At 45.2% G+C, this 27,767-nt stretch overlaps 1 protein-coding gene across 3 annotated transcripts in view; it reads left to right on the top strand.

Annotated features, from left to right (window-relative positions):
• LRRC69 (leucine rich repeat containing 69) overlaps window positions 1-27,767 on the top strand; it is a 404,099-nt gene that overhangs the window by 65,284 nt on the left and 311,048 nt on the right. The window lies entirely within an intron of this gene.

The following is a 27,767-nucleotide window of genomic DNA, read 5'->3' as shown; positions in this document are numbered from 1 at the left end:
AAGTATGTAAAGGGATTCATTGCCAGCATCAACAAAAGCAGCTGAATGGAACAAGACCTCACATGGGTGCTGGCTGTTGAAACAGGGTACAATTTAAGTAAGACTAACATGTAGTACAATATTCCCGACACAGGGTTTATTTTGTTTAGTGAATAATTAGTAGAATGTTTCTACACACATTTGCCTAAAGATATCATTGAAAACTGGAGAAGTTTTGAAGGAAGTGTAAAAGTCACAGGCATAACCCGAGTACATTCACAATCAGGCTGTGTTGTAGGGTCTACATGTGGCTCCAGTAAGGATGTTTATTAATCGAAGAGAAGGGACACAGGGAGACGCTTTGAGCGCAAGCCGACGGGTACTCTTGATGAATGTTTGACTACAGAGTCTTTCCTGCCCTGACACCCCTATGATATCTGTTGAGAAAACAAGTCATTTATGACCATACAAGGAAAAGGTCCTACAAATATGATCTGTATGGTTATGTGCATGTTTGTTATAACTTAATTGCACAGCAAACAGCTAAAACAGTTGCTAAAAGTAGGGTGACAATGAGGCCCTGAAGAAAGCTGATTGACCCTTCACGGACTACACAAAGGCTGAAACATGTTGATCTATCAGATGCCTGGGAACACTAATTCCTAAAAGCCTCACACAGTCCTTTTTATTTACCTAGCCCAAAATCCTTGAATACTAAATCTACCACATAGGATTATAGGCTATTTTAACTCACTCATTCAACCCTGCCTTCACTTAATTACAAATGCTTCGAGCCCACCTATTCACGTTCTGTCTCGGTGAGGGTCTAATGATGAAGCAAGCCACAGGTGGTACCTGTAGGTGAGAACAATATATATATATATATATATATATATATATATATATATATATATATATATATATATATAATACTTGACACCACTTAATAGAAGGATTTTAATCTGAAAAATTGTGAAGCGAGCACTGATTTACCTGGGTGCATTTTGCTCACCTATCTCGGATACATACAATAAATGCACTTTGCTAAGGATCTGGGTCTCTTCTCTCTTTATGTTTATAGAATCCAGTAAGCATGACCTTGGTGGACCTGCAGGAGATGGTGCGGTGGTAGTGGCACTAACACGATCTCTATCTCTAGTCACAGGACCAGCAACTGATACCAGAGTATCATCACTCTGGATACAGAGCTCAGGTCCCTGAGACTCTGGCAGTGAATGCACAACGAGTGCAATCTCACAATTTGTTTTGGTTTTCTCTTTCATCAGCCTTTTGTATTGGTTGGGTGGTTCTTGTACAATGTTGTTCAAATTATGAACAGGCCCCAACTGTCTCCTTCTTTACTAGTCTTGCAACATGTTCCAATAGGCACTCTATGTGGGTGCCTGAAGTCCTCCCTTTCAAGAGCCCTGCACCCATTCAAAGGGCTACTGCAAACCTCAAGGCCTTTATAAATGTGTGAGGCTTTCATTCTAACTGCATTTTGTGTCAAGGTGATGCCTTCATGACAGTTGTCTAACTATGTGACAGTCATGCACTATCTGGGCCTCTTTCTGCAGTCTACCTGCATACCTGGAGGTTTTCAGCTCGCGCTAAAATTAAACAATTACTAATCTTGGAACGCACCTTTGTAGAAGGAGTGGGGAAAGGTAAGTAGGATTATGGATGATAGTCCTGGGCATCTGCTAGCAAGCCATCAATCCTTTTCACTAACAGTGCAGTTTTCAGTAGGGCATTTTTAAGGGAACAGTGTAAATACGTGTCACTAGATGTGCCGTACCCTTGATGAGATAGGACCAATAATTCTGAGCTGGGCTTTTGTACTTTTTACAAGCTGTGCATAACACTTCTCAGTGGGACTTGCAAGTAATTAATGCACAGTAATACTTTTCAATCGAGCTGCAATATTTGTATTGATCAAATGTCAGCTGGGCTGCTATGCCTTTTGGAAAGTTGTCTTTTTCCATTATTCAGTGCCCCTTTGGCTGGTAAACATCCACCCAGCCATTTTTGAGCTATAACATAAAATGCGTGTCCATTGCACATATTGAAGTATGTATACTTTTGTAATGTTTCAAGCTTATAGATCACGGTCAATGTACGCGGCTCATGCACAACTCAGTGCATGTGCAGTGAGCACTCACGCAGGACTACCCCCATTGAGTTCAAACATTCAGAGGAAAGCAAAAGAAAATAAGGGAAAAAAAAGAAATCTGCTCTGTGAGCGAGCCGATGCTCCACCAAACGTAAGCCTGACCTCTTAATGAATATCGCTCTATGTTGATTTTACGGGATGGGCAAGGCAAGCGGCATGTGATGACCTGGTAATGCTTCAACTTCCTGTCCTGGCCATGGTCACGGGGGCTACTCATAGCACTCTAACCCCGCCCAACTGCAGGAGAAGTTAATTAACCCTTTCCTGGGCATTACCCAAAGGTAGGGGATGGTTGAACACCACCATTATCTTCCCAACTCAAGGGCTGAAGTGCAATTTAATATTGCATCTGTGCAGCAGTAGCTGGGCTTCTTTCTACCCAATACCCCCTTTGCCTTGTCACAAGGATGGTGAGTCTACACAAACCCTCCTTGCCTGGCCAAAGGAAAAGGAAAGTAACATCCTCGCCTTGCCCACGGGTAAGGTGAAAAGTACCCAACTTCCCTGCATTTTTCAAGTGTGTGGAGAGCCTGTATACTAACCCTCCTCCTTTTTCTTCTCACCTCGCCCAAACAACATTTTATGCTAACAAAGCCACCACAACACACCCACCATCATACAGCCAAACAAACCATATCATATGCCATCACATCCACCTCATAGACCAACACACCCACCCACATACACCAATGCACCCATCTTCATACACCCACATAAGTATCATCGTACACCAAATCATAGAGCAACATATTCCAGCACAGCCAAAATCATACTTCCACACAACTAATATAATATGTCAGCATGTGCAGCATCATATAGCCATACACCCAACATCATTAGCTAAAAAACATAGATCTACACAGCCAATACGATTCATCAACCCAGCAACCGTCAAATGTCAGGAATAGCAACATTATAACTTTATGCACCCAGCATCATACATCCACACAACCACGTCCATACATCAAGACACCCACCAGCATATGTCCACACAGCCCATATCATATATGCCAACAAGCCGACTATCCTACATGCACACAACTAACATCATGTATCACACACACAAAAAAAAACAATGACGCTTGCAAAAAAATATGTTGAAAAGGGGTTAAAATGGACAAAATGTGAACAGTGGCTTCACCGTACAAACTAAACAGTTATGAAATTCACACATTAAGTGTGTGTCGGAACCTCGCCATACTAAGTTAACCTTAAATTCTATGTTAGGATTGGAGGCGATTATTAGGCTTTAACTTTCTTCACTTTATTACATCCAGCAGCCATTAAAAGCTTAAACCATACAAGCTACATTTCCCATGATGCTTAGGGAAATAGAAAATGTCAAACAATGCCCAATTAGTGAATGTCCATCTAACTTCCCCCAATGACGCTCTATCTTCCTCTTTCTTTTCTGCTCCAGCAGCATTGAGATAAGTGTTTTGCTCTTCTACCATTTGTTTGGCTTAAAACTGTCTTTGCAAACTTATATGATGACAAAATGCAGTGAATATGGTGCCCGTGTGTGTAATTGTAAATGCACTGTACCTAATTAACTGTTGCCCTTTCAGCATGGCTGCGGGAACGTTCTCGTCCCTTCGTGGCTGGTACGGTGTCTGTAAAGCTGTAGGCACCGTGCGGGCTTTTGAACACCAGGGGAACCGGGTATTGAAATCTACGCACTCAGTACGTCTTGACCTCCTGAGTGGTTGGCGTTGTGGCATTTTGGGCCCTAGGCCCACATGCTGGGTGGAACGACCACACGGACACCGAAGTTAGGTACTGGAATTGGCCTCGGGCACGTGCGCCCGGCCCCTTCTATTAACAGGGTCACCTGACTGGTAACGCCTGTGGTGGGTGGGTGAATAGTGTGGGTTACAATCCTCGGTGGAACACTAGAACGTATCCAGCCGGATACTACATCCCTCCCAAACTTAAATTTAAAAAAACAAACAACAGTCCAACCTGGAACAAAACAAATAAACACCAATAGCACCAAATGGGTATCTTCAGGCCCCTAGCCAGGCAGCGCTGGAGCTTCGGACCGCACGATCAGGATGCCTTCATCTGCCTTGGCGATGTTCTTTAGACCGTCCTGGTCTCGCGGTGTTGAAATCTATGCATAGAGTTGCAGTGCTGGTGCATCTGGAGCTGAGGTGGAATCCACTCTGGAGGGTCTCTCAGGCCTCGGTGGATGACAGAACTTGCAGCTGTTGGAGACGATCTCTGTGAGTGAGGCCTTCCTTTGGAGGTAGCGTGCTCGATGGCCTTTTTTACCCCTGACTTCTGAGCGACGTTCGACTTGCTTCTCTCGCCCAGACTCCTCTCTCACTGGAGCCTCTAGGAGGGCTTTCCTGCTGGCTGCCATGGTACCGTGTGTACCGTGCTGGGCTTCATATGAGCTGCGCGAAGGCGTCGCTGAGGAACTGCCAACGGACTCACAGCCAAGTCGCTCATGTAGGCTCCGATGCTGGTGTCTCCATCTGGGTGTCCTCGCCATCCAGACTCCGGTTCTGCACCTTCCTCTGATGATCTTGTGGGTGACCAGTGTTCAACCGTGACCTCCATGCTTCCTGCGCCTGATGTGGAGCTGCGTCCGACACATCTCTCCTACTCGGACTACCTTCGCACGGGAACTCCATCGAGGCCCTTGTCCCCTGGACTGCCACGTGACCGCGTGAGCTGTGCGGGCCTTTGCGTAGGCCGCACTTAGGGGTCGCTGTGGAACTCCCAACAGGGCCGCGGCCAAGTCCTGTGTAGTCCCCAAGGGTGGATCTTCCAATGGCCGGGTGTGCTCGACTTCGGCAGGCTGTAAGTTGACAGGGGTGCACAAAGGTTTCTGGGTGATTCGCCTCCTTGATCTCCGGTTGTTTGGGGCGTGTGTGGATTCACTCGGTTGGTGCGATGCTCCTTGGTGATGATGCACCTGGACGGTGATAACAGAATGTTGGTTTTCTTCAGTGGGCAAACAGGCGGCAATCTTCTGTCGGGCTGACCTTAGGGAGTGAGGAGGACTTGAGAGACTGTGTGGCACCTCTTCGTTGTCTTCCGGCAGGTGCACTCCGAGGTGTTGTGCTATCGATACAAAGCAGCCGGTGACCGGTGAGAGGACGGTCGAACTGCGAAGCGTGGGACCAGGATGCATATCGCGCTTGCTAGCGGCTTACGGTAGGTCCTCCCGCGGAGCTGTTTCCAGTGACGTCTCTTCTCCCCGGTGGCTGGCTTGTGTGGATGAACACCTTCCTCAGTGCTGGTACAAGTCCTTGGTCCTGTCGCTCTTCTCCGTTCCATCTTGCGCGCCTGTGGTGGTTGTCTGCCCTGTGGCGTCATGCCACTGTTCTTTCCTCCTTTGCGGAGTGGCATCGTGCAACGCTATTCTCCTTCTTCCGACCAGGCTTTCACGTGGATGTGGAGTCCTGCCACCGGTCTCATGTTTGCTCCACCTGGACATCTCACTGGTCGCGTCGCTCTTGTGATGGTCTTTCCTTTTCTTTTGCGGACCTGACGCAGGCCTGTCCTGTCAATAGGACTTGTATGAACCTCTTGGGGACTTCCCGTAGCACCATCCCCTCCTCAGGGATTTCACGGTGTCCCTCTTCTCTTCGCTCGAGGGCATCGTGCTTGCACCTCTCGGCTACGCCGTAGTGGCGCCTGCTTCTTCCTTTCTTCCGGTGCACTTGTCCGGACTGGTCACTTTGCGTGACGGGCTCGTTTGTCGCTGTGCGACGTGACGTCCAGTCAATATTGTCAAACTTTTCCTCTGTCCCATTCACGGGCCTCTTCTTCATTCTTCTTGTCGGACCTCTTGTCCGGTCTCTTCTCTCTGACCTCGTCACTGGTCATTTTGCTCTCTGACCTCTGGTAGGTCTCCTGCATCGCAACCCTCTGGTGGGTCGGCTACTTCCTTGTGACCGTCTTGCAGGTCGGCTTCTTCATTGCGACCATCTGGCAGGTCGGCTTCTCTTTTGGTGCACATCCGACTGCGCCCTTCGTTCGCTTCATTGGACGTGCTGGCTGCACATTCTCTTAGGTCTGTCACCCCTGGAACGGTAGCAGCTGTCCCTGTGCTGCTGTGCACTTGCTTGGTGCTTTGTTCTCCTCTTCAACCTCGGTGCAGTAGAGATGTGGCTGCTCTCTGTACTGCGTTTAGCAGTGCTTCTCTGTGGAGAAGTCTCACTTTCCTGGGCTTCTGCCCATGCGGTCAAACTTGGATGCCTGAGTTGTCACCCCTCGGACTCTGTGCTCTTGATCATCTTCTTGGACGCCCTCTTCTGGCACTTGGCATGCTTGCTTTTCTTCCTTGCGGTGATGGCCGTTCATTGCCAGGGGTGTGTGGCACAATCTCCACCGCTGTTGCGCTTCCTTTCCTCTTGGGTGCCTTCCCATGCGGTTAGATGTCAGAATGCATGCATCGGTGCACCTTGGACTCTGCACTCTTGGTCCTTCTTCCGGGTGCTCTCTTCCGGCACTTGGTGTGCCCGTTCTGTAATTTGCGGTGGTGTCGGTTCGCCACTGAGGGTAGGTGGCGCAATCTTCTTGCTTTGGTGCTAACCGGTCAATGCGGGGTTTGTGCGTGCTGTGCCCAGTAGTCCTTGAGGCTTACTCGCTGTGTGGTGGGCCTTGCGGTCTTTAGCTGTGCCGCTTGGATGTAGCTGGATTCCTGGCAGTTTTTTTTTCCTTTGGGCCAGCTATAAGCTTCTTGTGGCTGTCTGAAGGGTTCCTGGTCCTTTCCCCTTAGAGCAAACAGACCGACATACAGGGTTTGGATGCGCTCTATTGGCCAGTCTCTGGATTGTGGCAGTGGAACTTGTGGGCTTTTTGCTGACGGTTTGTAGTCTCTCCCCATCAACATGACAGGCAGCCACCTTGGGGGCATGCATTCCTCTCCCAGCAAATGTGTGCTTTTCCTTGCATTGGGAAGTTTCTCAGTGTTTGTGGGGGAACATGGCTCCACTCCAGGTTCGTGCTTGGTGCAGTGGACATGCTTTGCTGTTTACTGTTGCTTGTGACCTTCTGTTGGCAACCATTCTGCCACTAAGCAATAATGGGTATGGCTCTAATCAGTAAGGCTGAGCCACTTTACAGAAAAAACAACAACAGATGCCAATACTGATAATAAAATCCTACTAGAATTAAACGCAGCGTAAAAGCTACATTTCGATATACACCGTCACTATTCAATAGTATTTATTCTTAGAACCACATTTTAGTTCATTTTTTTCTTTTTTACAATACAACACTTTTTGTACAAAACACCACAAAAATCTATACAGAGAGAGAGAATTTAGGAAAGAATTGTGAACAAATCACACAATGACCTGCCACAATTTGGCTTGTCTTACCACTCACATTCATATCTAATCAATCATACAACATTCCCCATTCACCAGCAACTCTCATCATCCACACAATGACATTCCACCTCCTTGGTTATCAAAAGATAATTATTCTTCAAATTTATACACCAAGGATCAGGAACCAAACAAAGAAAAAGCTTCAAATCCAACTTAGTTGTGCATACCAAAGAATCCCAATCTATTTATTCAATTAGATAATATTTAGAAATACACAACTCTACTGGCATTTAAAAAAAAATATATACAATTGTTTGGTAATATTTACCAAACAATTGTATATTTAAAAAAAAAAATGCCAGTAGAGTTGTGCATTTCTAAATATTATCTAATTGAATAAATAGATTGGGATTCTTTGGTATGCACAACTAAGTTGGATTTGGAGCTTTTTTTTTGTTTGGTTTCTGATGCTTGGTGTATAAATTTACTTTTGATAACCAAGGAGGTGGAATGTGATTGTGTGGATGATGAAAGTTGCTGGTGAATGGGGAATGTTGCATGATTGATTAGATATGAATGTGAGTAGTAAGACAAGCCAAATTGTGGCAGGTCATTTTGTGATTTGTTTACAATTCTTTCCTAAATTCTCTCTCTCTGTATAGATTTTTGTGGTGTTTTGAACAAAAAGTGTTGTATTGTAAAAAAGAAAAAAATTAACTAAAATGTGGTTCTATGAATAAATACTATTGAATAGTGACGGTGTATATCGACTTGTAGATTTTACGCCGCGTTTAAATTCTAGTAGGATTTGATTATCAGTATTGTCAACCATTCTGGGCAGAGGCATGAGCCTGTAGCTATACGCGCAGAACACTTTTTGCTTTGTTCAGCATCAGTGGGCCGTGCTTGACAGCCACGCAGGGTTGTTCTCTATGTGCCCGTGTGTTTTACTGTTGCCTGCAGGGGTGCTACAGAGTCTCTGTGCTGTGGGCAGCTATCTGTTTTCACAATCCCCATATCGAAGCCCCATACAAGGTACCGGCTCGTGGCATTGTAGTTCACCGGGGCTGCAGTCACTTTCTATACTTCCCAGGCTGGCCACGGCTTTCCACCAACTAGGCTGCTGGGGGCGATAGAGTGAGGTGAGCAGAGCTCTTCACCACGTCTTGCAGTAGAGCGACTTGTAAAACATTTAATTCCCTTTTGGGGCTGCCTCTCAAACATTTTCTTGTAGGTATGCAGTGCACTCAGGCAGCCGCTAGGTGGCACTTCTGCGCTAATCCTAGGCAGCTTTCCTTGAGGCTCGGGCCTCGTGCTGCAGGCACTGAATATGTTGGACCCTCACCTTCAAAGTTTTGGCAGCGGCCTTGATGCCGCGGGTTCTCTCGCCCACACGGGCCTCACAGGAGCAGCTGCAGAGGGTCAAGCTAAGGCCCAGCAGGCGCAGCCTCGCGCTGTTCGCCCGAACCAGGGTAAGAGTTATTCCTTGTTTATGATGGCTGTAGAGGCACACGTTCAGGGTAGAGGCAGCCTGTAGATGCTGGGCTGCCGATGGAAGCCTTTCTTCTCGCCGTTTTCTCTCCTTAGCTGTAGGCCGCAATGGGACGGCAGACGCAGGCATGGGGAGGTCACGCGATGCAGGAACGGCCAGGCGACTCATTTATTTCCCAAATATGCTACGATTGAGGCCGCAGCAGGCAGCCGAGGTACATCTTGTCCCGTGGCCTGGCTGGTGCTGTATTCTCTCTTGTTTTGGTCGCTGGCACAAGGGCTCAGTCTTCTACCCCTGCATGGGTGTTTTATGTGCGGGAGTGGGGGTCCACTACTCACGGTGCGGATCGCTTCTCCCATGCTCTGTTGGTAGCATATAGGCACCTCAAGCATCGATGGCCCACGGGGCTAGCTGTGTCACTTTCTCCTCTCCAGCTCTCTATCCCCAGGGCCGGTCAGCACGGCAGGGGCTGCAGGGCATGCAGGTGGGGGTTTACAGAACATTGCTGGTGGACACTGGCTTGTTCACTCTCCGGAAGGCTTTACTCTTACCCTGCGCCGATTACTGTCGTGCTGGAAGTAGGTGCGGGGTGCCTTAAGACCTGGCTACGCTTCTCCCCACCAGGAACAGCTGCCAGCACGCATGCAGGGCCGACCCCCTCGTCGCCATTGTGGCATTTTGGGCCCTAGGCCCACATGCTGGGTGGAATGACCACACGGACACCAAACTTAGGTACTGGAATTGGCCGCGGGCACGTGCGCCCGGCCCCTTTTATTGACAGGGTCACCTGACTGGTGATGCCTGTGGTGGGTGGGTGAATAGTGTGGGTTACAATCGTCTGTGGAACACTAGAACGTATCCAGCCGGATACTACAGGCGTGTCATTCACCGATCGCGGACGCTTGGTGAAGCGCGTCTGGCCACGATCTCTGGCAGGGGTGGTACAGTAGTGGGTTTTTTTGTCGGGGAAATCCACTATTTATTAAGAGCCACTGCTTGGAGCGGAACACCCGTTTTAACGCATAAGACTGGACTTGCTCAAATTATTTACCACGGACATACCCAGGCAGGTTCAGTTCCCTAAATAATATCAAGGGAGGACTGGTCCCAGGCCAATAGACCCTCAATTAATCCCTCGTGAAGCACTCTAATTACACAGGGTACCCCCCCCCCCCCTGTTTTTTTATTCCCCTTGTTTCCTCCAGGTTATTAAAATATTATTAAAATGGAGGATTCTGAAGACTTTTGTCATGAAGTGGAGATTACTTACCTCCCTATTGACTATCACTTTTGCCAAGTAATAGAAGTGTCAGTCTTTAAAGCGGTGTTGCAGTTGGTGGCGCCCTTGGAGAACAAAATAAAGCAACTCCAGACCCAGTGCCACCGATCCCTCGAGCAGAGGGAAAAATTAACAGGGCCTCAGGCCCCTTTACCTCCAGGGCAGCCTTCCACATCATCCCCTGAGTCCATGCGTGAGGAGCAGAATGGTGTAGATATGGATGGGTTTGCTTGCTTAAAAAAGGCATTCATGGATTCTCAGCCCGCTACTTCTAATCTAGGGGGTTCCTTTTTTACACCTGATTCTCCAGATCTGGCCAATTTGGTTGATTTCCCCACAAACCTCTGATGGGGATAGGGACCCTAGTAGACCCTGGCATCCTTCTGGGGCCCTCCTGCTACAGATCTGAATGCCCTTGATGTGGATGCCCAAGACCCGGCTCCAGATATGCTAAAACCAGATGACCTTTTGCATCCTGTAGATCAGCGAAATTGACCCCTGCCCCTAGGATGGCGTCCTACATAGCCACCAAATTGCGAAAGCCACTAGACAAAGAAGTAAGGAGCTGCCTTAAAGCAGAGTGCCCCAGACTGGTGTTAGAAGGGAAAGTGGCGCTTATGCCGGAGGTGGATACGAAGATGAACTTTTTTCTGGCCAAATTCATGAAGGATTTGAAATAGGGCATTGACCGCTCCTCGTGGTCATGCGAAGATAAATTGCTGGATATTACGGGTCTGTTGGCTAAGATCCTGGACATGGCGGAAGGCGCCAAGGCTTCAGGATCCTTGGTATCACCGAAAGGTTTTGTCCAGTTGTGCACATAGTTTTCTTAGGAAATGCAAACTGCACTATTTCCACTGAGAGGCAAAGGTCATTGTTAATAAAGATTGACCCCAAGTTAGATTAACTCTCCACCTTAGAAGCTGGTCCTACTGCAGAGGGCAACCTCTTTGGTGACCCTTTCATGAAGGAATTGGGGAAGTTCATGAACACATTCAATTCCCTAAATAAGGCCCAATCCTCAATGAAAAGGATATCCACGCCTCGTGTTTTTGCCGGAGCCGGTCGTGGCAGGGGGCTCTCGACCGGCCACGTTTACCACCAAGCCTCCTATAAAGGTACAGATTTCTACCCAACAAGGTCGTACCCTCGTTGGAGAGGTGCCAAGGGAAGAGGCAATGGGTCCTTTAATACCCCACAGGTGAGTTTACAGAATCTGGAGGGGACCAAGATTAGGGGCAGACTAGCTCTTTTCCCCATAATTGGGCGACCCTGACGACAGACGTTTGAGTTCTTCAGACAATCCGAGGTTTCCAAATAGAATTCTATGACTCTCCTTTCTAACCCTTCCGTCCCAGTCCTCCGTGCTTCCTGGCAGATCCAATAAGGCAGGTGGATGAGGAAATCGCCAGTCTGTTAGCGAAGGGGGTTATCATACATGTTTCTCTTCACCCCCATGGCTTCCTCAGAAATGTATTCCTGGTGAGAAAAAGGGCTGGGGGTTACTGCCCAGTCATAAATCTGAGGGAGTTCAACGAGTGCCTGGTATACCACCACTTCAAGATGGAAGGGGTTCACCTCCTCAGGGACCTCTCGCAGTTCTAGGACTGGATGGTCAGATCTCAGGGAATGCGTATCTCACAATTGCTATTTTCCCACCATTCAGGCGTTTTCTACAATTTCAGTGGTGGTCTCAGATTTTCAAATTTGTATCTCTCCCTTTCAGTCTGTCTTCCACTCCAAGGTATTTTACCACGGTGATGAGACCCGTGGTGGAGCATCTACGGTCTCTAGGCATCCGACTGAGAGTCTACCTAGACGACATTCTGATCATGAACCAATGTCCACGGCATCTGGTCTACCGTTTACAGATAACCGTCGACTTGCTGGAGTCTCTCAGCTTTGTGATCAACGGAACAAAGTCAGTTCTTTCCTCTTCACAGAACATTCAGTTCCTGGAGTTCATAGTGGATTCTATCAACGTTATGCTGGGTCTTCCCTTTCGGAAGCTCTCCAAGATCAAGCACGAACTCAGACGTACTCTTTTCAAGACAACGATCTCTTTACAGGCCATTTTTCCGGGCGCCTTACACTATTTGTGCTCTTCAGCACCTCAAAATTTCCCACTTGTGCAAGGGTTTCACATAGTCCCAGTTTTTCCTTATTTCGGAAGAGGTGAAAACAGAGATCCAGTGGCAGATCGTGCATATGGAAGCGTGGAACTGACGCGCACTCTTTTGCTCCCAACCCAACATGATAATGGCGTTGGATGCCAGCAGTTTGGGTTGGGGGGCTCGATGCGTGGAGTTCTCCACAGGAGGAAATTTGTCCTCTAGAGAACAGTCCCGCCACCTACATTGTCTGTAGCTGCTGGCAGGGTCGTTTGCAGTGAAATGCTGGACCAAGGACAGGGCTCACTGTTGTGTACTACTCAAAATGGACAATATAACAGTGGTCTGCTATGCCAATCATCTAGGCAGGACAAGATTGAAAAACCTGTCTGACTTGGCTCTCGATCTCTGGGAGTACTGCTTGACCAACCAGATTGCGTTGTTGGCAGAACATCTTCCAGGAGTCTTCAACTAAGTGGCAGATTTGCACCCCCATCATTGGCAAGAGTCGTCTTTGGAAGCTCCATCCGCAAGTATTTCAGCTGGGGAGGTATTGCAGTTGGAGTCCGTATCACGGAGCAATGGCTATAGATGCATTCTTCCAGGATTGGAGAATGAGGAAGGGTATGCTTTCCCACCTTTTGAGATGGTCATAAGAGTATCCACCCAAGTGCGGCAACAACGAGCAGATCTTGTGGTGATCACCCCCGATTTGGAGGTCGCAAGTCTGGTTTCCAGTTCTGATGGAACTTTACTGTGATTTTCCAATCCCTCTCCCACTATTTCCAGATCTTCTTCGAGATCACCAGGGCAATCCCCATCATCTGCTGGTCACGGGTTCTCTCCTTCTCATGGTATGGCGGATTACAGGCTACACGGAACGATCCCAGGACTTTGAGCAGAGGCTGTTTCTTTACTCACAAAGTGCTGGGCAGACTGTATCAACAAAAGATACCTCTCCACCTGGTCTAGATGGTGGGGTTGGTGTCATCAATGACAGGTGGATCCAATAACGGCTGAAGTATTCCACATTTTGAATTTTTTGGCCTCTTTAGCATCAGAGGGCTTAGCTGATAGGTCAGTCAACACGTTTAGATCAGCTATCTCAGCAGGGCATGTACCGGTGGAAGAACATCCCCTTGTATGCAAAATCCTTAGGGGTATTAGACTCTCTTCCCACCCCCAGAACCTCGATACTCTACTTTGTTGGACATGAATACAGTCTTAAACTTGTTTAAATCATGGCAGTCTAAGAAGTACTTCTCTAGGAAACAGATGTCGTCCAAACTGGCTACCTTATTGTGTTTGATTTCTTGCTGCAGAGTGTCAGATGTGAGAGCTCTGAATCTGACAGGTATTTACTTCAGAGGGAGTTACTTTTCACAGTTCTAAAAGAACGAAGTATAAATCAAAACTGTGTTGTATCTCTCTTTCCCAAATGTTCCAAAATTTTGTGTGGTTAGAGCAGTTAAAGCCTATGAGTCTATGACTGAAGATATATGTCCACAGGGTAAAAGGCAATTATTCATTGCTCTCACGAAGCCACACAATGCGGTTTCATCCACTGCTATTATCCGTTGGGTCCACTGGGGCATGCAGGAGGCAGGGATGGATATTTGCCATTTTGAAGCTTATTCAGTACAAGGGGTGATGGCCTCTACAGCCTTTACATTGGGAGGTTGTTTGGAGAACATACTAAACGCTGCGGATTGGTCATCAGACTCTACCTTTAAGAGGTTTTACTCCAAGCTGTTTATAAATCTGCATACCTTGGTGGTGTATAAGCTTTAAAGTAGCCTAATCCTTACCTCCGGTCCTGACATGGAATGGAAAATTTCCTAGCTATCGTAAAGGAAAGTTTCAATTCTATTAAGGACTTGGAGGTGAGGATTAGCCCACCCTGGTATTGGGCTATCCCTCCCGATGTATCTACATTGAGAATGTAAGTAATCTACTTTGAGAGTAGTATTATCAGCTTGTGATCTGTATCATGTTACTATTGGTACCTGTAATATAAAAATAAATGTTTGAAGAAATACCTTTAGCGATAGGTTGTTCTTTCGAGTGTTGTAAATGCTCCCTTTATTTCACAGGAACGGTAGCAGATAAACAGGGTTGAAAAGGGCACCTACCAGCTGTATTCGCAAGAAGAAAGACAAGGAAAGAGCGTCCTCGGGGGAAGTTGGATGGATGGACACTTACAGATTGACTGTTGTTGGACATTTTCTATTTCCCAAAGCATCATGGGAAATGTAGTTTGTTTGGTTTAAGCTTCTCATGGCTGCTGGATATAATAAAATGAAGAAAGGTGAAGCCTAATCTTCGCCTCTGAAACTTTCCTTTTACGATAGCCAGGACATTTTCCGTTCAAACTCTTTTATTATTACTTCTGAAGTAAAGATGTGTTGGAGATAATCAGTGATAACATTTACATTTATAAAAGGATGCATGATGGTGCGATTAGCATCTGGGAGTGTCATTGTAGAGGATTGGTAAATATTGGCACTGTGGTTGCATGATGGTTGTGTGTTGACATTTGATGGGGAGTGTGTGTGTGTATGGTGTATGATGTTGGATGTGTGTGTGCAACAGTAGGTGCATTGGCATGTGATGATGCTGTGGGTGTATGAAGGTTACTGTGTCGTATTTATTTGTGGTGTATGGATGTATATTGTGGGTATGGGTGTATTCAAGTAACTTGTGGTCTGATGAAGTGTGTGAGCATTAAGTGGTGGTTGTACAAGTATATAATGAACATGTGATGATATATGATGTTGGGCAGTTGGCAGTATGATGATGTATGATGATGGATGTGTCGGCATGATTTGGTGGGTGGACATAAGCGTACACATTAATGTAAGATGTAATTAATGATCATTTATATTGTGTAGTGGGTTAATTTGTATTTGAAAAGGTGCTTGACACCTAAAGATTCTATGCTAGAAGTAAGGGTGGGAGTCGAGGTTGACTTAGTACTTCAGGGTTGTTAAACACGGTGAATGCAGCAACTTAACTCATGAATTTCAAGACTTGTTCTCTTTCCAATTTTAATGGATTTTTTAAAATTATATATTCACTAAAAAAAATAGGTTTTAGGGAAAGTTATAGTTAGTTGGACATTGCACTCGTACAAAACCTGTGAAATTCCTGTTATAGTTAGTTCAGCTAACTATAACTCGCGCCCCCGCAATGCACTGCTGATGACGTCACATATTACATCACTCATGACCTGGTCAGTGACTTCACTGATGACATCACCCAGTGACTGTGTGTTTCTGTAAAGTTTAAATATGTTTAATATATATAGGGAAAGGCATATTGAAGAATGAGTGGGTGTATAAGTGTCTGAATGGATGTTTTACTAGGTGCGTGGGTTAGTGACTAAACTGTGTGAATCTCTGTATCCGTCTGTCTGTTGGTGTGTAAGCGGCAACATGGGTTTGTGAATAACTGCATAAGTGTCTATATGAGTTATTGATTGGTTGTCTGAGTATCTGTATGGGTGCCTGAGTGATTGTGTGGGTGGGGTGTTTGTGACTCTGTGCATAGATGTGTGAGTGGGTGATTCACTGGGTGCATAGTTTGAAGTGTGCATCTGTGATGGACTGTATGGGTGGGTTAGTGTGAGTATGGGGGTGTTAGTGAGTGAATGTATATCTCAGTGGTACATGTGTGAGTAACTACATATATGAAAGGCAGTATATATGTGTGTTAGAGTATATAAATGGCTATAAGTGAGAGTGTGTGATTGTGAGAGTGGCTGCATGGATGAGTGTTTGCTTGTATCAGTGATTGTATAAGAACATAAGAATGTGCTAGTATTTGTATGAGTAAGTGAGCTGGTGTGTGTATAACTGTATAGGTGAGTAAATGGGAGTGTGATTGATTATTTGCATGACTGACAAGGTGTGTGAGTACCTCTATGGATGAGTGGTGGTGTGTGAGTGTCTGTATAGGTGTATGAGTGCATATGATAGTCCTGTACTGAGTGACCATAAGTATGAGTGACTGTACAGGTGAGTGAGTGGATGTGTGTGTAGACCTAAGAATTAGTGAGTGGGTATGTAGTTATTGGTGTTGGAGTGTCTATGGTTTTGAGAATGTTAGTCTGTAATTTAGAGTGGGTGTATCTAAAGTTATATTAGTGTGTGAGAAGATGCATGAACTTATCACATGGATGATGTCATCAGTGATGTCATCAGTAATGTCATTTGAGATTTCATTAGCGATGTCATCAGTGATATCACTGACCATGTCAGGAGTGATATAATATGTGACGTCATCAGCAGTGTATTAGTTATAGTTAGTTGAACTAACTATAACGGGGGAATTTCACGGGTTTTGTACGAGTGCAATGTCCAACTAACTATAAATTTCCCTAAAACCTATGGTTTTTTCAGTGAATTTCTAAAGTTTTTTAAATGCTAATTTCTAACTATAACGTGCCTGAAACCTATGGTTTTTTCAGTGAATTTCAAAGGTTTTTTAAATGCTAATTTCTAACTATAGCATGCCTGAAACCCCTGTGGCCCTTTTAAGTTGGGAGATTAAGTCCCCTTGAATCCTGACGGTCCCTGGGGTCCAACTAGTCAACTAGGTACTTCCAGTAAGCGCCACAGAGCTGCGTTGCAGAGCGGTGTAAAAAGGGGCATGGCCTGGACCACCTCTCTGCAACACAGCGCAGTGGCGCTTACTGGAAGCACCTGGTGGGCTAGTTGGCCCCCAGGGGCCCTCACGATTCAAGGGGAATTAATTCCCCAACTTAAAATGTGCCACAGGGTGCGTTTGCACACATGTCACCTCAGGCCCCGCCCCCTCCCTTCACCACTGTGCAAATGCGCCCGTGGTGCGTTTTTAAGTTTTTGGTTTAAGTCCCCTTGAATCCTGAGGGTCCCTGGGGTCCAACTAGCCCACTAAGTACCTCCAGTAAGCGCCACAGAGCTGTGTTGCAGAGAGGTGTAAAAAGGGGCGTGGCCTCTGAACACCTCTCTGCAACGCAGCTCCCTGGCACATACTGAAGGTTCCTGGTGGGCTAGTTGGCCCCAGGGACCCTCCGTATTCAAGGGGAATTAATTCCCCAATTTAAAACGCGCCAGGGGGCGCGTTTGCTGAGTGTTGCAGGGAGGGGGCGGGGCCTAGCCGCGATGCCGGCTGTTAAAAAAAAGAAATTTTAAGAAAGGGAGCTGTGTGGCCCCCCTTCTCTTGCCCCCTTTTTTGTGTTTAATGTAAATGGGAGGGGGGCCGCATGGGCCCCCCTCCCGTGGCTGATTCCGGCCCGGGGACCCCATCCCCCGGGGCATGGCCAAACATATTCTTTTTTATAGGAAGGGGGGCTTCATGAGCCCCTCCTCCTAAGGCCTCTATTGGCCCCGGGGACCCCATCCCCCGGGGCCCGCCTTTATTTATTATTATTTTTTGGGGGGAAGAGGGCTGCGTGACCCCCCTACCGGGCCACTTCTAGCCCCGGGGACCCCATCCCCTGGGGCTTGGTCTCTTCTTTAAAAAAAAAAAAAAAAATTAAACAGGGTAGGGGGCCTCATGGCCCCCCTCCCGGGCCACTTATAGCCCTGGGGACCACATCCCCCGGGGCTGGCCCTCTCTTTTGTCGGACGGATTTGCGCACCCAGTGCAAATTCGACCAATTTGTTTAAAAAACAAAATGCTTTTTTTGGCCCTCGGGTCCCTGTGGTACCCCCTGAGCAGGCCTAGGGGGTCAGGGTGTTTCTACCCTGCCCCCTTTTGTTATTTTTCACCTTTAGTTTTTATGTTTTCTTGTGCCTCGGTTTTACTGAGGCACAAGATGGCTGCCAACACTTCCTGGTTTGAAGTGTTGACAGCCAATTAGAATGCAGCTCGTGATCGGCAGGGTGCGCGGATCCACCGCGGCCATAGATATCGAAACTTTTATTATTTGATTTTCTCAGCAACTACTGAATGGATTTACACCATTTTCAAAAAAAGGTCTCTTTCTGTCCCAAGGGCTACCTTTTTGCCAAATTTGGTGTAATTCCATTCAGCAGTTTCAGCTGTAACCGTGTCTAAAGTTTCCTATGGGAATTTGATTTTTTGACCTCTATTTTTTGAATTTCTCAGAAACTACTGAATGGATTTACACCATTTGAAAAAAAAAGGTCTATTTCTGTCCCAAGGGCTACCTTTTTGTCAAATTTGGTGTAATTCCGTTCAGCAGTTCAGGCTGTAGTCGTGTCTGAAATGTCCTATGGGAATTAACATGGAGAAAACATGTTTTGGGACTCCCCTTTTTTCTCAGCCCCCACATTCCGAATCACCCCAAAACTTTTAAGAGAGGAGCTAACTGTAACGGGCCATAAGTTTTGAAAATTTCGCGAAGATTCGTCAACCGGCACCAAAGTTATTGCAAAAACAAAAAATGAGTTTCGTATGGAAACTAGGTCCTAACTAAAACTACCTACTGGCGACCGCCAGTAGGTAATACACACCAACATCCCCTCGTACAGAGATGACCACTTGACCAGGACACTCCGGGCTGCTGAATTAATTTATAGATGCCTCTTCACCAACGCGCTTCGGCTTTTGCCTTTGTCACGGAGAGGTTCGAGAGCTTACACCACTCATTACATACATGAAATCATAATTATCAATGATGGACTGCAAACGTGTACTGTGTCACAAGAGTATCGAAAAAGTAAGTGTCATCTTGACATGCTTTTATTAAACGCCATCTTAACATGCTTTTTTAATGCTAAAGTCCATTGTAAACCAAATATATAAATTCATGTATGAGCAGGTTGTGCCTCTGATAAACGAGATCATAATCCAGTCACCAATTTTTGTTTTCATATAACATCAAATCACAACGGACCGACATGTATTCTGTGTTGGCTAATATAAACCAAAATATGTACATCGTTCCTGATCACAAAAGACTGTGGTTCATGATAGATATCTAGCCCAAGTGGGCTGTAATAGCAACAAGATTACATTGATGCAGTTCATTTTGTATGACTCTATATTCAAAGTACACTAAATGTTTACACTAACGCTATACACGATAATTGAAGTAATGTCTGGCCCAAGTGGCTAACTTTCTGATGCTTATCTCGAAACTGAACTCACTACCATATACTTCACCCTTGAACAGGAACGTTAGTCATCTTGCAACTCTCCATATTATCACATGTCCAAAACCTAATGGAAAAATATATAAATAATTATACAGTTTTAAAATGATGCAAATAAGAATCTCCATATCACTATTTCAGTTAAAAGAATTTTATCAGCTCTACCACCCACAGTGTTATACAGTGCCTGTACTTAAATAAAAAGGAAAACTAAACCAAAAGACTAAAAACAATATATTGAGGAGAGGGGGGGGGGGAGAAAAAGCTCCTACATCTGCTTTGTATCTCCTAATAGCAGTCATCATTCATTGTATTCTGAATAGATGTCTTGGACACTGATAGTCACACTCTAAAATCTTATTTTCTTGGTGATGGAGCTTGGGTTACCAGCTCGGGTTACACACATATATACCTAATACTCACCTGGGGCCAAAACATTCACGCAGATAAGCTAGTAAATCCCGCTGTCATCAATTTTGAGTTTTATCTGTAATTTGATATACACTTTTACCAAGTCTTACCAACTTGACCTCCTTAATAATTCCTTTACTCAATGAATCAGGTTGCTGAGATAGTTTAAGGTAGAAAATGACATTTAACTTTAAACTTGAAATAACCACAAACTCAAAAGTTTAAAATCTTTATCTAAATCAATAATTTTGTGAGTCAGAATCAGATACAGTTTAAACACCTTCTCTCAAGAGGCAAGATAAAGTCAAATATAGTAAGGTCATAATAATGATCAATGAAGACGGTACCTGTAAAAGTGAAAATGAGAGAGCAGGTACTAAGACAGTAGGCAGTATTATGTGACCTAGAATACCATTACCTATGTTGGAGAACCAACTACCTAAGCTAGAAATGTTATTTGTCAATTTCTTCCATACACTTTCAACTTCCAGTGGTTTAAACTCTTCTTCTAATTTCGTAATATTTTTAATGTATCTTCCAATCTCAACACTTTTATCTGGAATATACGTGCAACAATGTTGCATTTTCAATAATTTACAGACTACACCCTCTTTTGCCAATAGTATGTCAAGAGCAAGTCGATTTTGCATAACCATAGATCTGACCGCAACTAATTCAGTGTTGATCATCAAAAATCCTCCAGCAGTGTCAGTAGATAACCGATAAACTACTGTAGACAACTGACACATTTTCCGTGAATTTAGAAGAACTCCCACTGAGGGTATCAATGCACCAAAAATGTTATGTTATGTTAATGACACTTTTTAAGCCCGACAAATACCCGGAGGTGTCCTGGCGCTGTCTAGAAATCCTAAGGGTCAAACCCGAAAACCGAGCAGCAAAAACAAGGGGGTCAATCCAAACTAAACAGCCAAGTCTTTAGTTCTTTTCTAAAAGACATCAGGTCTGGCATGGTTCTAAGATAGAGTGGTAAATCGTTCCAAGCTTTTACGGCTCCATAAACGAAACTTCTACCTCCCATCGAGCCTTCCTGATACGAGGGACTTGAGTCTGTTTTGTTCCTTTGGAGCGAAGACTTCTTCCCGGAACATACCAAAGTATACGCTGCTTTAAAAAATCCGGACCAAGTCCATGCAAGGCCTTGAATGCCATAGACAATGCCTTGAAACGGATGCGGCTTTTTATGGGGAGCCAGTGTAGGGTTCTTCTTTCCAATGACACAGGAGAGAATCTAGGAGAACCCGTAAGTAAACGGACTGCCGCGTTCTGCAAAACCTGTAGTCTTTTCAGTATGCTTTGCTGCGCATTCATGTACAGCCCATTACAATAGTCGAGTCTCGTTGTTACCAGGGCTCTGACCACCATATGCCTGCTATTTTGAGGAAGCAGTGGTAACACTTTCCTCATCATTCTGATGGAATACCAGGTTTGAGATGTCAAAACATTTATTTGGTGCTTCATAGTGAGATTATCATCTAGTATCATACCCAGGTTTTTAACCTTTCTAGATGGAATTGGAAGGGAGCCCATGGAATTAGGCCAACAAGCAGGGGTCCAAAAATTGGCGCTATTACCAACCAGAATAACTTCTGTTTTGTCCGAATTAAGTTTCAGACAATTTTCGGACATCCAACTGCTCACAGCTACCATACACTCACGCAAACGCAATTCCACGTCAGCCTCTCCTCCTGATGTCAGTGACACAACAATTTGAGTATCATCTGCGTAAGAGGTGATACCAAAGCCATAGGAAGCTATGACGGGTGCCAAAGCGTGGACATAAATATTAAAAAGAGTGGGGCTAAGTGAGGACCCCTGCGGGACCCCACAAGGTGTAGAGAAAGGAGTCGACTGAAACTCCCCCATGGACACCACTTGTTTCCTATCGGCTAGAAAGGATTTGATAAGGTCTGCTGCTTTACCATCAATCCCACACCTATTTAGGCGATTCATGAGAATTGAATGGTGGACCGTATCAAAGGCCGCAGACAAATCAAGCAAAATTAGAGCAGCCTTACCACCCTGGTCCACAGCCTCCCTGATCTCTTCTGTGGCTTTAATTAAGGCAGATTCTGTGCTGTGGCCTGGCCTAAAGCCATATTGAGTGGGATCAAGTACTTGAGAGTCTTCCAAAAAGAGACTAAGTTGTCTATTAATACATTTTTCCACAAGTTTAGGGAGTGGGAGTCTAGCTATAGGGCAAAAGCTGTTAGGGGCATTAATAGGGAGATGAGGCTTTTTTAATAAAGGAAGGACAGATGCTATTTTCCAGTGCTTGGGGAAGGATCCAGTTTCAAACATCAGATTAAATAGACTGGAAAGCTGCAGAGCAATTGGTCCAGCAGCTGATTTAGCCGTCGCGATGGGGCAAGGGTCAAATGGAGAGCCCGACTTGGTTTCCAGCAAAATCTTTTGCGTATCCAATGCGGACACTGGCCAAAATTTGATCAGCGTTGGATGGGAGGCCTGAGCTGGCCCCGAGCCATCCCCGCCGATAATCGAGTTGGTGATACTTCTCTTATTAAAGGCCGTAAAAATGGTCTCCACTTTAGACATAAAAAACTCAGCTAGGTCATCACACAGCTGTTGACTGGGTTGAACAGGATGAGGCTTAGGAGCGGCCAACTTAGCCACTGTCTTGAATAACTCTTTAGTTGAGTTACTAGAATCCTGAATCTGAGCTGCAAAGTAGGACTGCTTGGCCATGAGAATAGCCTGTTTATAAGTTTGGAGAGAGCTTTTATATGCTTTTCTGTCACATTCGTTATAGTTACTCCTCCATCTACGTTCTCGCTGCTTACAAATTAGCTTTTGAGATCTAATCTCCTGAGAATACCAGGGAGCAGAAGGATGTGCTCTTTTAGGCCGCAGAATTTTTATGGGGGCAACGACATCACATGCCTGCTGCAGCCAGCTGGTATAATTATCACATGCTATATCCACATCACCAGATATACTGACTACATTTGAAGTCAGTAATTTGATTAGCGAATCTCCCTCCACCGTGTTCCATGCTCTAATTTTTATCCTGTCTTTATGTCCTGTAGTATGCTTACCAGAACCGTTAAATAAAATTTCAAATAGAACCGCGGAATGATCTGACCAGGCCAGGGGAAGAAGATTTTTAAAATTTATATTACATTTGTTGGTAAAAATACCATCCAAAGTATGTCCTCCCCTATGCGTAGGGCCTACTACCCGCTGCCTAAGCTCCAGAGGCAACATCAATTCCTCCAAGGCCCTGGTATCAGCATCCTCCGTGCATTCTAAGTGGAAATTAAAATCACCTAAAACTGTAAAAGCGTCAGAAAGGAGCCCCTCTTCCAAAAGCGTGCCCACGGACGCCAGGAATGCTGTTCTAGATCCCGGAGGCCTATATACTAAACATCCCTTAAAGGATTGGTGATGCGACAGCGTCAAATTAAAAAATAGCGCTTCGCAGGTCTCCATGGGAATTGGTTGAAAGGATGCTTTAATCGAGTGGTGGTAAATCACTGCCAGGCCTCCACCTTTTCTTAAAGGCCTATCCTGTGTATAGCAAAGAAAGTCCTGGGGGGTAGCATTCACTATATCTGGCCCCGCAGCCGGATCAGTCCAGGTTTCTGTGACAAACGCTATCTTAGCCTCGAGATCTTCCAGAAGCCTCGCGCACTCGAGGCTATGCTTAACTAAAGATCTTGCGTTTAGTAAAATACAGGTAAGTGACGGATCCGTCTTAATTTCTGCCTTTGGCTCCTTCACCTCCTTAATGGCAATGGGACGGTTAAAAATCCTTGGGATAGTAGACAAACAACCAGGGCAAAAGTCAGGAGCAATGGGTGGCAGTGCCCTCGGTATAAGGCAAAAACAATTGGAGGTATACCTTCTTTTCCTGAACCTCCGCAAAGTAGAGGAGTCATATCTAAGTACTGGTCTAGTGGCTGAATCAAGACCGGCATGGTCCCTGGCGCGAGGTGCGGGCCAGGCGCAGACGGGCTTGCCTTAGGCGCGCCAGCGGCGCGTCCGCTGCGCGCTCGCGCCAGCTCCTCCTTAAATGCGCTAACAGGGAAGCTAGACCGCTAACCTGCGTGCTAGTACAGGCGGTTCCACTTCCTGTTCCGCTTTCGTCCCCCGTGCCCCCGAATGTATATTAAAACTAATACCCTTCCTAAAATGCCAAGACACTGTCAGTTCAGTGCCCCTCTAAAACAATAGCGGCAATCAATACATATACAGTTTTAAAATGTGCAAAATCGCAATTCTACCCGCTCTGCTCACTCGTCTCCCGGCTCACGCCTCAGGAGATCTAGGACTCGCGCTCGCGCCAGCTCCTCCTTAAATGCGCTAACAGGGAAGCTAGAACGCTAACCTGCGTGCTAGTACAGGCGGTTCCACTTCCTGTTCCGCTTTCGCCCCCCGTGCCCCCGAATGTATATTAAAACTAATACCCTTCCTAAAATGCCAAGACACTGTCAGTTCAGTGCCCCTCTAAAACAATAGCAGCAATCAATACATATACAGTTTTAAAATGTGCAAAATCGCAATTCTACCCGCTCTGCTCACTCGTCTCCCGGCTCAGGAGATCACCTGAAATTTCTGAAAAACAAGCTCTTTTTACACGTGTTAGTCCATTATTGTCTTCATTGCTTCCAGTGATTCTTTGTACATGATAAACTTTAGGGAATACTATTCCAAAATAGCAACTCCCATACCAATGGTCTGGCAGCCTAAAGTAGGCTTTATTGCCACACACATAATAGATTCCAGGAAATACTGGATCCGTCCCTCCTTGATGTTCTCATTCACTAGAACCAATGAACACATTGTTATATTCAGTCTTTAACCTATGGAGACAGATTTTTCCTTCTTTTCAAAATCCAAGGACATAGCAGCATGAGTCCTGCCAGTTGCATAATGCTCTTCCTTTTCAGCCCATTTAGGAATCTGAGGTTTAGGTTCAACAGCTCTCCTTTGAAAATCCTGTCTCCTTGTCTCAACTAAATTAAAAAATATTTTCTCTTCTTCATGCAGTTTACAAGTTAAATTGTGCTTATGTGCTTCAGCTATATCTATTGCTTTCATTGTTAGAAAATATTCACCCATAAATTGTGAGTCTCTCGTACTAAGGACAGGGTTCATGCACTTTCGCATAGGAACGTCGGAAAAGATCACATCTACATTAGAATAATGATATTGCAATTTCCCTGTTCTATAAAATAAGCTTGCTAAAACACTACACAAAATTCCATATTTCAATGGTAAATGATGATATGTTACTCCTTCTGCTACAGATGCGGGTAATTTCATACACACATAGCAATCACTAACCTATATGGTCTCTACATATTGTACTAACAGGTTTGTAAAAACATTTGTCTGTATCATTTTTATTCACAGTGTGATGTAAATCTAACTCATCTGGTGCTTCTAATTCTACCTTGTCTCCTTTGATGCTATCTACCCTTTCATGTGTTTTAGTGCTATTTTGTACATTTGTAGCCATCAAATAAGGAATGGCCACTGTTAGTACTAACCATATCATGAGTACTAAAAATATACTACATATACATATTCTACAACATTTCTTAAAAAATTCGGTTTTCCAGTAGCTATATTGTCAGCCATTTTATCAAATGGCATAAGAAGATTTCTCTTCTTTATTCTAGTAATTTAAATTTTATGACAGAATATAAAGGGGAAAAATCTTTCAAGTTGGTCTCACTTCTTCATCAATTTTCTCTGCATTTAAGCTTTCATCATCTTCTTCAATTATTTCCAAATTCTCGAAATCTTCAAGAATAACGTACGTCCATTCGGGACCTTTGAATTTATTATTTATTAATTTAAGTCTTGGACTTCTTCATTTTGGTATTTCAGTTGATGGTCCAGATCGACTGGATACTTCGTCTACTTGCTCTGGTTCCTCTGTATGTGTTTAAACTGGTATTTCACTCTCTTGATAACACTAGGCCAATTATCGCCTTTTCTGATTCTTTAAGCTTGCACTGCACTTTCACTTTTTTCAAGTGTTTTTGTATTTTCATTAATTTGTGGCACAACTTGATTATTTTCGATTTCCGAATCCCTCTCTACCTGACCTTGTCCAGGGCTTATTATTTTGATGTCACCTGCCTGGATGCGTTGTTCTTCCCTAATCTGACCCTGTTCAGGCTCAGTTTTTTTTTAACAACAAATTGTATTGATGTTCCAAGGTACCAAATGGGCAAAGCCCGGTGAGCATCAAACATGCAATAATCAAATCGTACAAATCCAAAGCACCAGTTTTCATCCCTCTGAAAGGTCTGCCGAACATCAGACCCAATCCCCCCACCCCAGTCCACACAACACACACCCCATATACCACAGCACATGAACTACAAGCAGATATGCCCTCCCTCCCCTGCACACCTCGATTTCCTCAAACCGGTGAATTACTCACGACCAATCTATCTAAGGGATCTCTGGAGGGCGTGGGCCCCAATAGTGACAAGTCAATACCCCTGTTGGTGGCCCAGCACACCCAAATCTTCTTATGCGGGCAGCCACGTGCCTGAAAGACCGCAACCTCGGCCGACATACGGTGGTCCATCACCCTCTTCCAGACCCCTGTACTGGGTGGGGATGTATCTTTCCAGTGTTGAGCAATGTCACGTTTGGCAAGTGTGAGTCCCAGAAACAATAAATGGCGCTTATATCTGTTTCACCATATATTGTCAGTGCCATGCAGAAGGATCAGCCTAGGGTCAGCGGGAATATCCCACGCCAAAACCTGCCCTAGACAAGACTGTACACCTGACCAGAAGTGCTGCATCGCTGCACAACTCCATACAGTATGAAGAAAGGATCCCTCCTCGTTCAGGTTCAGTTTTGATTGTCTTTTCTTCTTCTTTTACCTGAACTTGTTTGGCTTTTCCTGTCTGGTCCTGCTCAGATCTTTCTGCTTCTTGATTTTCTTATGCCTGAACGTGTTCTCTAAAACCTATCTGTCCCATCTCAGACTCTGGGGCTGTGACTTCGACTACATCTGTCTGAGTAAATTGCTCTTTCCTTGTCTGGTCCTGCTCAGGTTTCCTAACAATCGTATTTTCACTTACCTGAGCGCGTTCTTCTGTTCCTACCTGGTCGTCACTCTTTTCCTTACTAGCTAATCTAGTTTGGCTCCTTGTTCTTACAATTTCTTCAGGTAACTGAACTATTGAGATCCAATCCCCCTGACTGGTGCTTGGTTGTTCTCAGTCAGCTACTTCAGAAATGTATTATTCGATATCCTTCAGCTGTACAACCTTCAGCCCTTTCACCTGATTGAGTCTGTTTAGGTTCTTCTTTGTCAGGTGCTGGTACTCTTTTAGTATGGCTTGCATGAATCCAATCAGGCAAACCTGCACATTTTACTGCTGTTGTTGTAACCAATATAACCTGATGTGGTTTATCCCAACTTGGTGCTAAGCACGATTCTCGAGTGTGATTCTTCACTACAACCCAGTCACCGGGATTCAGATCATGCGCTTGGTTCGGCTGCCTGGGGACTGCGTCTTCTCCAACCTGGTGAGATATAGAACACACTTGGTCAGCCAACTCTTTGTAATACTTCAGTACCAAATCATCAGTTATATTTAACAGCTTGTGTCCTGGTATACATGCCTGCCTCATTGTTCTTCCCATGATTATTTCATGGGGACTCAGTCCGGTATTCTTGTCTGGAATACTTCTAAATCCCATCAGAACAAAAGGTAAAGCATCAGGCCAGTCCAGTGGGGTGGATGCACACACCTTTCCCAGCCTTGACTTAATTGTGCCATTCAATTGTTCTACCACTCCAGATGCCTCTGGGCAGTATGCACAGTGCAGCTTTTGTTCAATTTTAAATGCTTCACAAATTAATTGAATTATTTCATTATTAAAATGAGACCCTCGGTCTGATTCAATAG

This window comes from Triturus cristatus, chromosome 5_1 (assembly GCF_964204655.1).
Source record: "Triturus cristatus chromosome 5_1, aTriCri1.1, whole genome shotgun sequence".
NCBI lineage: Eukaryota > Metazoa > Chordata > Amphibia > Caudata > Salamandridae > Triturus > Triturus cristatus.
This window is presented reverse-complemented; position numbering and strand designations above follow the sequence as displayed.